At 35.8% G+C, this 12,352-nt stretch overlaps 1 long non-coding RNA gene across 1 annotated transcript; it reads right to left on the bottom strand.

Annotated features, from left to right (window-relative positions):
- Positions 1-1,302: 1,302 nt before the first annotated feature.
- Positions 1,303-2,464, bottom strand: LOC112514930. The gene is made up of 2 exons (XR_003069448.1): positions 2,355-2,464; positions 1,303-1,623 (listed from the first exon to the last, which is right to left on the bottom strand). It is a non-coding gene; the product is annotated as an uncharacterized LOC112514930 (long non-coding RNA).
- Positions 2,465-12,352: the final 9,888 nt, after the last annotated feature.

Genomic DNA, 12,352 nt, shown 5'->3' on the forward strand with positions numbered 1-12,352 from the left:
AGGATCTATGCAGTGAAATCAGATAAAAGAAACAGGAACGGTTAAGCTAAAAAATAGAAAAAACACTAAAACTGATGAGAATTTAGTAAACGACGAGAAACTGTCAAAAATCAGTAAAAACAGTCAAAATCGTTGAAAACAGTTAAAAACTGTTAAAAACAGTCAAAGACAGTTAAAACTAATGAAAAACAGTTTAATTGACACAGAACAGTTCAAAAATTTTCAAACAGTTAAAACACACACAAATCAGATATACGATGATCCAAAAATAAAATCTAAACAAAATTTAAAACTCAAAACCAAAAACACATCTAATATAAGCCCAAGAAATAAATGTCCAAGTCCAAAACAATTATCCAAGTCCAAAACAGAAAGTTTTACAATTATCAATACAAGTCTAAAATATAGCTACAATGTAGCTTCACTGATATGAATTCTCTTCAGAGTATGCTTAGACTTGATCTCAGACACACAATTTCACTTCACTCTTCTATCTTCAACTTTTAGTTTCCCTCTAACTGTAGTTGACTTMTGATCCTCCTTTAATGCAAATGAGTCTGAGAGCAAATGATTAGTGTGTACTACTATCCAATGAAGTTCAGACTATCGGAGTCTTCTATGTAAGTACACTTTGTCCCACCTGGACTATGTAGCTAATAAAAGCTGTCACAAAAACAGTCGAACTATCAAATGACCAACGTGGGCATCTTGATTAAGAAAACATAGTTGCTGTCAATTGTCTAACCTAGAGGACTGAGCTGTCCACTGTTGCTGTTATGGCCAAGTCTGTTCCAATCCTCAAGGAAACAGCAGGAACAAAACAATCTTTAATCAACTCAGATAGTTCTAGTCCACAAATTTACATACACCCCAACAACAAGAAGCTCAATGTCAAAGTAATGTACCTGTGTAGCTAATAGAGACTGTCAAGATGAAACAAAACAGCAACAACTTCAAACAAATAGTAACTACACTCTAAACATGYTTTAAACAGTCTCCTTCTTTGTCCCGGGCTGCTGTTCCAGTGCACAAATTTACACTACTGTATATGATGATCGTGAGGGAACAGAAGAAATGAATACAGCAGCTTCAAATCTGTTTTAAAACAATTAAAATTGCATACTAAACCTGCTGTTCATTACTAAACCAGACAAAGTAGAAACATCAACACCTCACTGCATAAACTGTAAAATTCAACTTAAAACAACAACAGCTTTGATGTTGCAATAAAATTGTTTCAAACTATCACAGTGCTGAATACATAAGTACATAAACCTGCTCAAATCACTCATTTTAAACAATGGAGCTCAAAACAGGCTGTTTCAATATTGAACTCAAAACAGATTATGTAATGTAGACAGTAAGCAAACCTCAAGCTTTGCAATATCTCTAACACAGTTCTAGAAATCAATGTGTGAGGAAGATGAAGTCTGGGTTGCTGTTCCAGCTCACAAAATCACAAACACACAGCAACTAACAAATGTAATTCCTCTACTCTTCTCTGTTAAGCATTTGCTATATCCAGGTGATTCTGAACTTCAAACTCAAACAGCAACAGCTTCAATACTGCATTCTTTCACTTCACAGAAATATAATCTTTTGCACACAGGGGACCTGTCTCTGCTGTTAGATTTGATGACAGYTTTTGTCAAGAAACACACAGCACTAGAGGTATTAGCTATGATAAACAGCAAGTAAATATCAGTCTGGGAATCAAGCCTGTCCTTCGTCTATTCCCTCTGTTCTCTTGAACTAATGTTGGTAAAAGATTTAGCTGTGATTCTTAAATCAAACAACATCAAACAAACAAATACTCAAGACATCATMAAAAACTTGAGTTTAAACCACAAGTTCAAAATACTCAAACTCACTGCATAGTATTTAATGACTAGCAACAACAGCAACAGTGTACAAATCAAGTAAATCACACAAAATATATAACTCTCACAATCTGCTCACTGTTTGCTCACAAAATGGAACAAGAAATCTTTCAACAGAATATCAAATCTAAAAGGATGATAGGAGAAATTCAAATTAGATCAAATTATATCAACAGATACTCAACCACATTGATTTACCTGAGCGATTTACAAAATTAGGTCAAGAGGTATTGAGCGATAAAGAATCTGGTGAGATTGATTGAGCGGTTTAGCAAACCGGATACCTCGATGCATAAATTACTAAGTCCTAAACTGTTCACTAATCCGCTCAACAGTCCTCTCAAAGCTAAACCTAATCCGATCACTAATACGGTCAAGGGTTGTGCGGTTTATATGAACACCGGTCAAGGCATGAACGTTTTAGGAATAAACCGCTCAAAAGTTAACTAAACCTGAGATTGATGAAATACTTACCAGTGATGCCAAGCGATAAAGTGGACTCCGTTCAAGGTGATTGTGCGATTAAGAATCCGTATGCGTCTTCAACACAGATTGGGCGTACCTGCGATTTAGATGTCCATGCGATGAAGATGAATCCCCATGAAGTTCTGGTTTTAATTGCTCAAACTTTCTGCGATTTAGACATTCGTTCAAGTCAGCGATTTAGATTATTGGGTTGGCCTAAGAACATCTAAACTGGATGGGCCTTGAAGATGGGCTAAGTATTTGGACGGTTTAACAAAAAAATTAGAAAAATCAAAATTAAAAACAGATCAAAAAACATTCAAAAACACAAACACAAAAAAAAAAATGGATCAAACACACTGGTTTTTAAAAAAAATTTAAGAACACGAAAACTTTAAACAAAATTAAAACGATTAAATCTTGAAAATCAATGACGAAATTACAAAACTTTGAGCTTAACAAAGATTCACAATGCAATTTCGAGSAGTTTGATCACGATTTAAACACAAAAACACGAGATTTTAAGAAAAAAATCGGATCAAAATTTAAAAAAAAATTGAAGAACACGAATAACAAAAAAAAAGCAGAAAATAAAATCTTCAAAAACTCTGATTTCCTTTCCTGATTTCTTGCATAACTTGCTTTGATACCAAATGTGAGTCCCTAAAATCACTGATCTATCTTCAATAATCTTCACAATATGGCAGAATCTGGATATAGCRTTCAAGAACACCAAGAACATTGAGAGAGAAAGTCAATCTTTACAATATGGTCAAACCTCTCATTACGTATCAAATCTTACAAATGAGCTCTCTTACCTCAAATTACAAAGACCATCTACTATTTATATGGTCAAACTATTAAAGACAAGTCAAAGTCAAACTCCTATAAGAAGTCAAACACGTTGACTTTTACAATTATAGACTATATTTAACTTTCAAGACGAATACAATTAATACTGATTTTCAGTCCTAACATAAGACGATTACAATTTGGAAGCACACTAAATTACAAAGACCTAGCTGCTATTTATACTAGTCTCTAACGGCTTTTCTGACATGACCTAGACGTGTGAAATGATCCAAGCCGTCCAAATAAAGTCGATTACAAACATAGTCACGTGAGAAGCACGTGCAGCTAACTATCTAAGTAAAACAGCAAGAAGAGGTTCTCCACAGAAGATGAACCGCAGACCCTCTGTGAGCCATCCCAGAGGCTCTGGTGCATATGACTTGTAAGCTCTTGATAACGGAGGACCATTTTCCAGAACCTCTGTGAGAGACAACAGAGGTTCTGTCAATCTTGACTTGTACGATCAAACAGCTTCTGTTGCTGGTCCTCTGTTGTCTTCTGTGGAAGAAACCCTTCTGTCAACACTTGCAGAAATCTTTTTCATACTTGTACATTAATCAAATATCGGAGCTAACAGGTATATCTAGACTTGGATCAGCCAAACATTTCCATAGATTCGACACATGAAAAGTGTTATGAATCAGAATCAACTCTTCTGGCAACTGTAACTGATATGCTACTGGCCCAATTCGCTTACATATTCTGAACGGCCCCACATATCTCGGACTGAGCTTCCCTTTCTTTCCAAATCTGATGACACCCTTCCATGGCGAAACTTTTAACATCACAAAATCACCTATACTAAACTCAATTGGCTTTCGACGATTATCTGCATAAATTTTCTGGCGATCTTGTGCTGTTTTTATTCTTTCAAGGATTTGTTCAATCTTTTCAGAAGTTTCTTGAACAATTTCAGGACCTGTCAGCTATTTCTCACCCACTTCATTCCAACATTACGGCGTTCGACATTTACGTCCATACAAGACTTCATATGGTGCCGCTTGAATACTGGAATGATAACTATTGTTATACGCAAACTCTATCAATGGCAAGTGATCTTCCCACGATCCTCCTAAATCAATAATACAGCTTCTCAACATATCTTCGAGAGTCTGTATAGTTCTCTCACTTTGCCCATCTGTTTGCGGATGATATGTTGTACTTAACCGAATTTCAGACCCCAAAGCTTTCTGTAGTCCTTCCCAGAATTAGGAAGCAAACCGACTATCTCTATCAGAGATAATAGACAATGGAACACCGTGTCTGGTAACAATTTCTTTGATGTAAATCTGCGCTAGTTTTTCTARAGAGTATTTCTCTCTCATTGGTAGAAAATGTGCAGATTTAGACAAACGATCCACAATTACCCAAATCGCATCATACCCTTTGGAGTTCGAGGTAATTTCATAACAAAATCCATGGTAATGTGATCCCATTTCCATATAGGTATTTCTAAGAATCGAAGACTTCCATACRGCTTCTGATGTTCAATCTTAACCTGTAAACATGTCAGATACTGTTCCACATACCGAGCTATGTCTCTTTTCAATCCTGGCCACCAATAAAAAGGTTTCAAATCTATATACATCTTATTGGTGCCTGGATGGATAGAGTATCGGGATTTATGACTTTCATTTAATATCATATTTCGGATATCTCCAAAATATGGTACCCAAATTCGCCCTTGAAAACACATAATTCCTTTGTCATTTGGTTCCAAGGTTGAAATCATCATACCCAACCTTTCTGATTTGATAAGATCTTCTTTCATAGCTTCCTTCTGACATCTCAGAACTTCTTTATGAATATCAGGGATCAAATTCATTCTCATTGCTATTGCTTTWATGGTCCACTCTTTTCCTTCCTGCGCAAAGCGTCAGCCACCACGTTAACTTTTCTTGGGTGGTAAAGAATTTCACAATCATAATCATTAACTAACTTAATCCACCGACGCTGTTGCATGTTTAATTCTTTCTGACTGAACAAATGCTGTAAACTCTTATGATATGTGTAAATTTGTCACTTTGTTCCCAGAAGATAATGCCTCCAGATTTTTAGAGCGAACACTACCGCAGCTAACTCCATATCATGAGTCGGATACTGCTTCTCATGATCTTTCAATTGTCTTGACGCATAAGAAATCACTTTTCCTTTTTGCATCAGAACGCAGCCTAATCCTAACTTTGAAGCATCGCTGTATTTCACAAAGTCTTCAGATCCATCTGGTAAAGTTAACACCGACGCACTATTGAGGTGATCCTTTAATAGTTGGAAAGCTTCTTGTTGTTCTTTTTCCCACTGAAACTTAACATTCTTTCTAGTCAATTTGGTTAATGGCACGGATATTTTAGAAAAGTTTTGAATAAACTTCTGATAGTAACCTGCCAAACCCAAAAAGCTACGGACTTCAGACGGATTTTTTGGAGCTTCCCATCTTGCAACTGCTTCTATTTTTACTGGATCTACTTGTACTCCAGCTTCTGAGATAACATGACCCAAAAATTGAACTTCTCTTAACCAAAACTCACACTTAAATAACTTTGCGTACAACTTTTCTTTTCTCAACATTTCCAATATCAAACGAAGATGTTTTGCATGTTCTTCTTCAGTCTTAGAGTATATAAGAATATCATCGATAAATACAATAACAAATTTATCAAGATATTCCTTACATACCCTATTCATTARATCCATAAATGWTGCGGGCGCAYTAGTTAAACCGAATGGCRTAACTAAGAATTCGTGATGCCCGKACMTTGTTCTGAATGCTGTTATGGCAACATCTTCTTCCCTAACTTTAAGCTGATGATATCCTGACCTCAAATCGATTTTAGAGAAATAACTTGCTCCTATCTGTTGATCAAACAAGTCATCAATCCTCGGTAAAGGATACTTGTTTTTAATTGTCAATTTATTCAACTCACAATAGTCTATACACATTCTCATAGACCCATCCTTCTTCTTAACAAATAAGACCGGAGCACCCCAAGGCGAAGTGCTGGGCCTAATAAATCCCTTATCAGTTAAATCTTTCAACTGTGCCATGAATTCTTTCAATTCAGATGGAGCTAAAAGGTAAGGCACTTTTGCTACTGTTGCAGCCCCTGATACTAAATCAATTCGGAACTCGATGACTCTGTCCGGTGGTAATCCAGATAAGTCTTCTGGAAAAACTTCTGGATATTCACTAACAATCGGAATCGATTCTTTTTTTATCTTTTCTTTCTTCAAATCAATTACATATGCCAAACATCCTTGGCACTTCTTTGGAATACTTTTCTGGGCTTTCATTACTGACAAAATATTGGTATGATGATTCTGACAATCACCATAAATAACAACTGTTCTCTGGTCTGGCAGAATAATTCTGATTATTTTCTGATTACAAACAATGCTAGCCTGATACTTTGCCAACCAGTCCATACCCACTACTACRTCAAATTCTTTCATTGGCATGAGAAATAACCGGATCGGAAGTTCACAATCCTCAATAATATAATATAGTTATTGAACACACTAGTAACAGTTTCCTGACTATTAGCAGTATCAACTACTAATTTATCATTAAGTAGCACAAAATTCAGACATGCAGTTTGAGCAAACAATGGTGATACAAACGAAAAGTTTGCACCAGAGTCAAATAACACCTTTACACGTATTGAATTCAGGAGGAATGTACCTGTTATTACATCTAGTGATACTTTTGCCTCGTTTTTAGTCATTTGGAAGGATTGTCCCTGCGCCCCTCCTTGCCCTCCTCTATTCATAGTAGGTATTCCCCGTGTACCCGACGCGTTGCTCCCCATTGTTAACTGTGGAGTTCTCAAGGGACAATTTGGTTGAATATGATCTGGAGAATTGCAATTAAAACATCTTCTGTTAGCTGGGCAATTTCTAGACAGATGACCTGCTTCACCGCATTTATAACATTTCCTTGGGTCCATCTTACATTCACCCTGATGAATTTGTCGGCACTGTGAGCAGACTTTCTCACTGATCTTTTGCTCAGATCTGTTATCATATCTAAACAGTTTTCGGTCCTCGAAAAGATGAAGGCCCCTCCCATTTTCTTTTCTCAACAACCTTTCCTTCTGATTGTCTATTCTTATTTCGTTCGGTCACCTCAGCTGCATCGACTGTTAATGGAAAGGTATTGGGGTTCATAGCAATAACAAACTCTCTAATTGAGGGTTTCAAACCCCAAATATACCTCTCTATCTTCCCGGATTCAGTTGAAACAAAATGGTCAACAAAACGAGAGTATTCAATGAATCTTTTGGTATACTCCCGAACTGTTCCATTTCCTTGCTCTAGTTTCAAGAAATCTTCCTCCATTTGTCTCATTGCCGTTTTAGGACAAAATTGATTCTTGAATCTATCCACGAATTCTACCCAAGACAGAGTCTGTAAAATATCCGTTTTGGTAGATGATTCAACTTCCCACCAAAATAAAGCATTTGACTTTAATACAGAAACAACAAATCGAACTTTATTTGTTTTCGGACATCGAATGGTGTTAAACACAGATTCCATCTCCTTAATCCAGCACATAGCTTTTACTGGATCTCTCTCCCCAGAAAAGTTTGGTGGTTTGCATGCCAAAAACATCTTAATATCTCCTTCTTTGATGTGGGTGACTGAAGTAGAGGGATAAACTTCCACTCTTTCCGTTTCTACCTTAGCCGGTATTCCCATAATAGATGTAAGAGTTTCCCGCAACTTTCCCATTTCTTCTGCCAACATATCCCTGGTTATATATTCAGGATGTGGTACCGACCTTTCCTGAACATTCCCAGAGTGAGATTCTTCATGTTCAGAATGTGTTCCAGTCCGACCCCTTCCTTGAGACTGACTTCTTCCTCTGCCTCGTCCTCATACTCTTCCCCGACCTCTATTTTCAGATGTACTAGTCGGTAGATTTACGGGTGATCCTTCCCTTTCCTCAGACTCTGGAAGAGTCATTCTTTCAGATCTTCTAGTTCGGCTAGACATCTGCAAAGTCTAGTGTTAATAATTACGTATTCACATTCCCAAATATAATGAAGTATTCAAGTTCAGATGTGTACCTGTAAATTCATAATTACACTGGCCAGATGTAATCAAAATTTACATTACACACTGTTCTTTCAATTTATCATATTTATTTCCAGTGGTGCTAACTACATCCGGGACTCTTAACATACAATAAAACAGTTTAAGTCTAGGTATCATGTAGTTAAATACCTAAATCTCTTAAACTCAGGTTCTGATACCACTTTTGTAACACCCCCAAACCACACATTGCATGTAACACATATTTCATATAAAAGAAATACATGCTATCATTTTATTCAGGTCCCTTAATACAAGAATCTAACATGACCAAATACAAGGTCSAAAAATTCAAAATACATTTCTTGTACTAATTAATCAAAACTGTACATCAAAACAGATCTTCAAGCAGAAATGCTTATAGGAAAATATTAAATTTTTCCCTTTCCCTTACTGTCTGTACCTTCTGCAACACATAGTTAAAATCACAAAACGAGGATTAGACCGAAAGGTCTAGTGAGATACCCTATTTATGTTATTGCAGGGTGTAAATCACCAAAATCTTTATGAAAAACAATTATTCATATATATATATGCAAATATATGAACAAATAGGAACATAAACCCAAATCCTTTCCATTTATCAAACAAAGCATTCAGCTATATAAATCTCATACCTCTGAACCAATCAGGTCTCATATAATGCCATTTTTAAACCTCCTCAAATTTAATAAGGTTTATATAAGGTTTCAGGCCAAACCTGATGTTTTCTCCTCAGTAACATCTAGACTATAATTTCCAATAAGAACCATAATCCTAAATCTTTAAATCACGAAGAAATAAAGATTCCAAATCACGGTAGTCTTAAAGGATATAATAGAAAGAGTTATATCATTGAACACACATGCAAATGCCACCCTTATATCCAAATGTACACCTCTCCTTGATATGCCACCCTTATATCCAAATGTACACCTCTCCTTGATATGCCACCCTTATCCCATGGTACACCTCTCCTTGATATGCCACCCTTATCCCATGGTACACCTCTCCTTGATATGCNTCCTTGATATGCCACCCTTATCCCATGGTACACCTCTCCTTGATATGCCACCCTTATCCCATGGTACACCTCTCCTTGATATGCCACCCTTATTTCTTCATCAAAACTTTTCACAAAATAAATTTCAAATAGACCGCAGTCATTGAAATTATTATCAATACAAAAATCATTTCTTTCAAAACTTCCTTTTTACGATAAAATAACATTTCTTATCAAAAACACAAGATATCATTTCAAATCCGGTTAACTTCATTTAGCCGGACTTCATCTCCGGTCAACAATCCGGATGACACATCGCATAAACTTTGTCCAATTTAATACTTAGGATTAATTCCAACTTTTATTCGGATAACAAGTCCGAACAACACACCGCATAAAGCTTGATCGATTTAACAATTGGAATCAAAAATCAACTTTGTTCGGATATCAAGTCCGGACAGTACCCCGTTCACCCTTTAACTGATTTAAAAAAACCCGGACAACATATCGTCCAACCTTTGTCTGATTTAAAGCAATCCGGACAATACCTCGTCCACCCTTTGACCGATTTAAAACAATCCGGCCAAGCTTTGTCCGGMTAAAACCCTTAAGTAAAATTCATTGATTTCATTCCAACAATAAACAAGATTCATATAAAACCAGTAGAAATTTTATGCAAAAGAGTTTAGAAATTACTGACCTTCATAAGCTTTTGAAATCAAACACTTGAATCTCCATATAAGAATAATCCGGTCAACCTCTCTTCCTTTTTTAAATCGCACAACTTTTTAACCAAAGCAAGAAGATAAAATATGGAGGCTCAACCTCCCTTTTATACTTTCCAAAAATGGAAGGTCGGCTAACCGCCCCCTTCCCACAAAAACCCTCATGCACATGCATGCATCCACACATATATCATGCATTTTCTAATATTCATGTGTGTAAAATAATAATATATATATAAGTATCCACATATATGCATACTCTGATACACATAACCACATTATACAAATAATTTTCACATATCAACATGATCAAACGTATCAATTTATCATGCTATCATATAATCATTTAATCAGATAATCACATACTAATTGCCTTGGGTGATAACCAGGATCAAGTCATCACAGATGAGACCTCCATTCTTCTCTTCTTGCCAATTTTAAACTTGAGAGGGATTTGAGAAAGTGTTGACCGTGTTGATTGGATTTCTAAAAGTTGGTTCCAAAAGATTTTCAAAGCTGAGTAAATTATATCATTTTACTTCCGTTTTGGATGGTAATCTAGTTAAATTTAATACTGAAATGTGTTTTGATCTATCACTTGTACTTGGTTATAAATCTATCATAGTGGTATCGGACTAGTATCTTGATGAGATTCTAACTTTGTAAACCAGATAAATGTTTTAAACGAAGAAGTAGGAATACGATCAAAGGCTGTTCAGAATAGATATAAAACGATTAGTATGTTTTCAAGTTTATTCATAAACCGGCCAAGGCTTTGAACGGAGTTGTGAAATCCATTTGTATGATGATCAGATATTGAATGTGTTGGAAAATCTTCATGTATGTAAACCGGCCAAAGTTTGACCAGGTTTTCTTAATGTTGTCTGGATTTATGAACCGGCTAAGAGATGGACATGTTGTTCGGATTGTTACTCCGGCCAAGTCAATGTTGACCAAATTTTTAAGGTTGACCAGATTTGTATTTTAACTAAGATATTTGATAAAATAAATCATCATTATGGCATTCTTTTACTATGATAAAGAATGAGAAGTTTTATAAAGATGATTTTGAATTAATGATATTTCATTAGGACATTTATGACTTCAGTATGTTCTAATTGGAAATATTTTGTAAAAGTTTTGATGAGGAAATAAGGGTGGCATATCAAGGAGAGGTGTACCATGGGATAAGTGTGGCATATCAAGGAGAGTTGTACCTTTGGATATAAGGGTGGCATTTGTATATACGCGTTATGAGATATAACTCTTACTATTATATCCTTTTAAGATTACTATGATTTGGAGTCTTTATTTCTTTGCGATTTAAAGATTTAGGATTATGGTTCTTATTGAGAATCATAGTCTGGATGTTATTGAGAAGGTGATAACAGGTTTATGACCTGAAAATGTTGGGAATCATAGTTTGAAAATGTTGTTTATAAAGCTGAATGATTGGCTTTAGGAATTGGTAAGATATTGGTATCATGGAATATATGTTCATATGTTTGTTTTATATGAAATAATGTTTTGGTGATCTTCACCCTGCAATGACATAGAAAAAGGGATCTCACTAGACCTTCTGGTCTAACCCTCATATTGTGGTTTTAAATATGTATTGTAGGAGGTGCTGACAGTAAGGGGAAGGGGAAATATGATATTTTCCTTTGTGTATATATGTATGAAGATTTGACCATGATACATATAGTTTTTGGTAGATGAAAGTTGATTAATACAAAAAATGTATTTTGAATTTTTGGACTACGTATTCTGTATGGTAGATTCTTGTACTGTGGGACCTGAATGGTGTATAAACATGTATTTATTGTAAATAGAGTATATGTTACATGCAACGTATGGTATGAGGTGTTACATCACATATTCGCAAATTATCACATAAAGATTACTTCGACCATTGTTGATTTAAACCCTGGTTATCACATTATCTCCCTCTCAAATGAATTCCATTCCGGAATTCATTTAATCAAACAACCAAGGGTATCAGGTTCTCATTTCAGGCTCTAATTCCCATGTTTCTTCTGAACCCTTGTGATAACGCTAGCGTACTTTTACCAAGTTGATTTCTTTGTTCCTTAACACCCTGATTTTTCGGTCAGTCATAGCTTCTGGTGTTTCCACGAAATTCAGGTTACTGTCCAGTTTTAACTCTGGAAGAGGTACTACTAGACTTGGATCAGCTAAATAGATCCGCAAGTTTCACACAGGAAAAGGGTTGCGAATTAGGCTGAGCTCTTCCGGTAGTTCTAACTGATAAGCCACTGGCCCAACCTGTTTGCAAATCTTAAATGGCCCAACGTACCTTGGACTGAGCTTACCATTCTTTCCAAACCTCATAACAC

Source organism: Cynara cardunculus (genome assembly GCF_001531365.2).
Source record: "Cynara cardunculus var. scolymus isolate 2C chromosome LG 6, CcrdV1, whole genome shotgun sequence".
NCBI classification, from domain to species: Eukaryota; Viridiplantae; Streptophyta; class Magnoliopsida; order Asterales; family Asteraceae; genus Cynara; species Cynara cardunculus.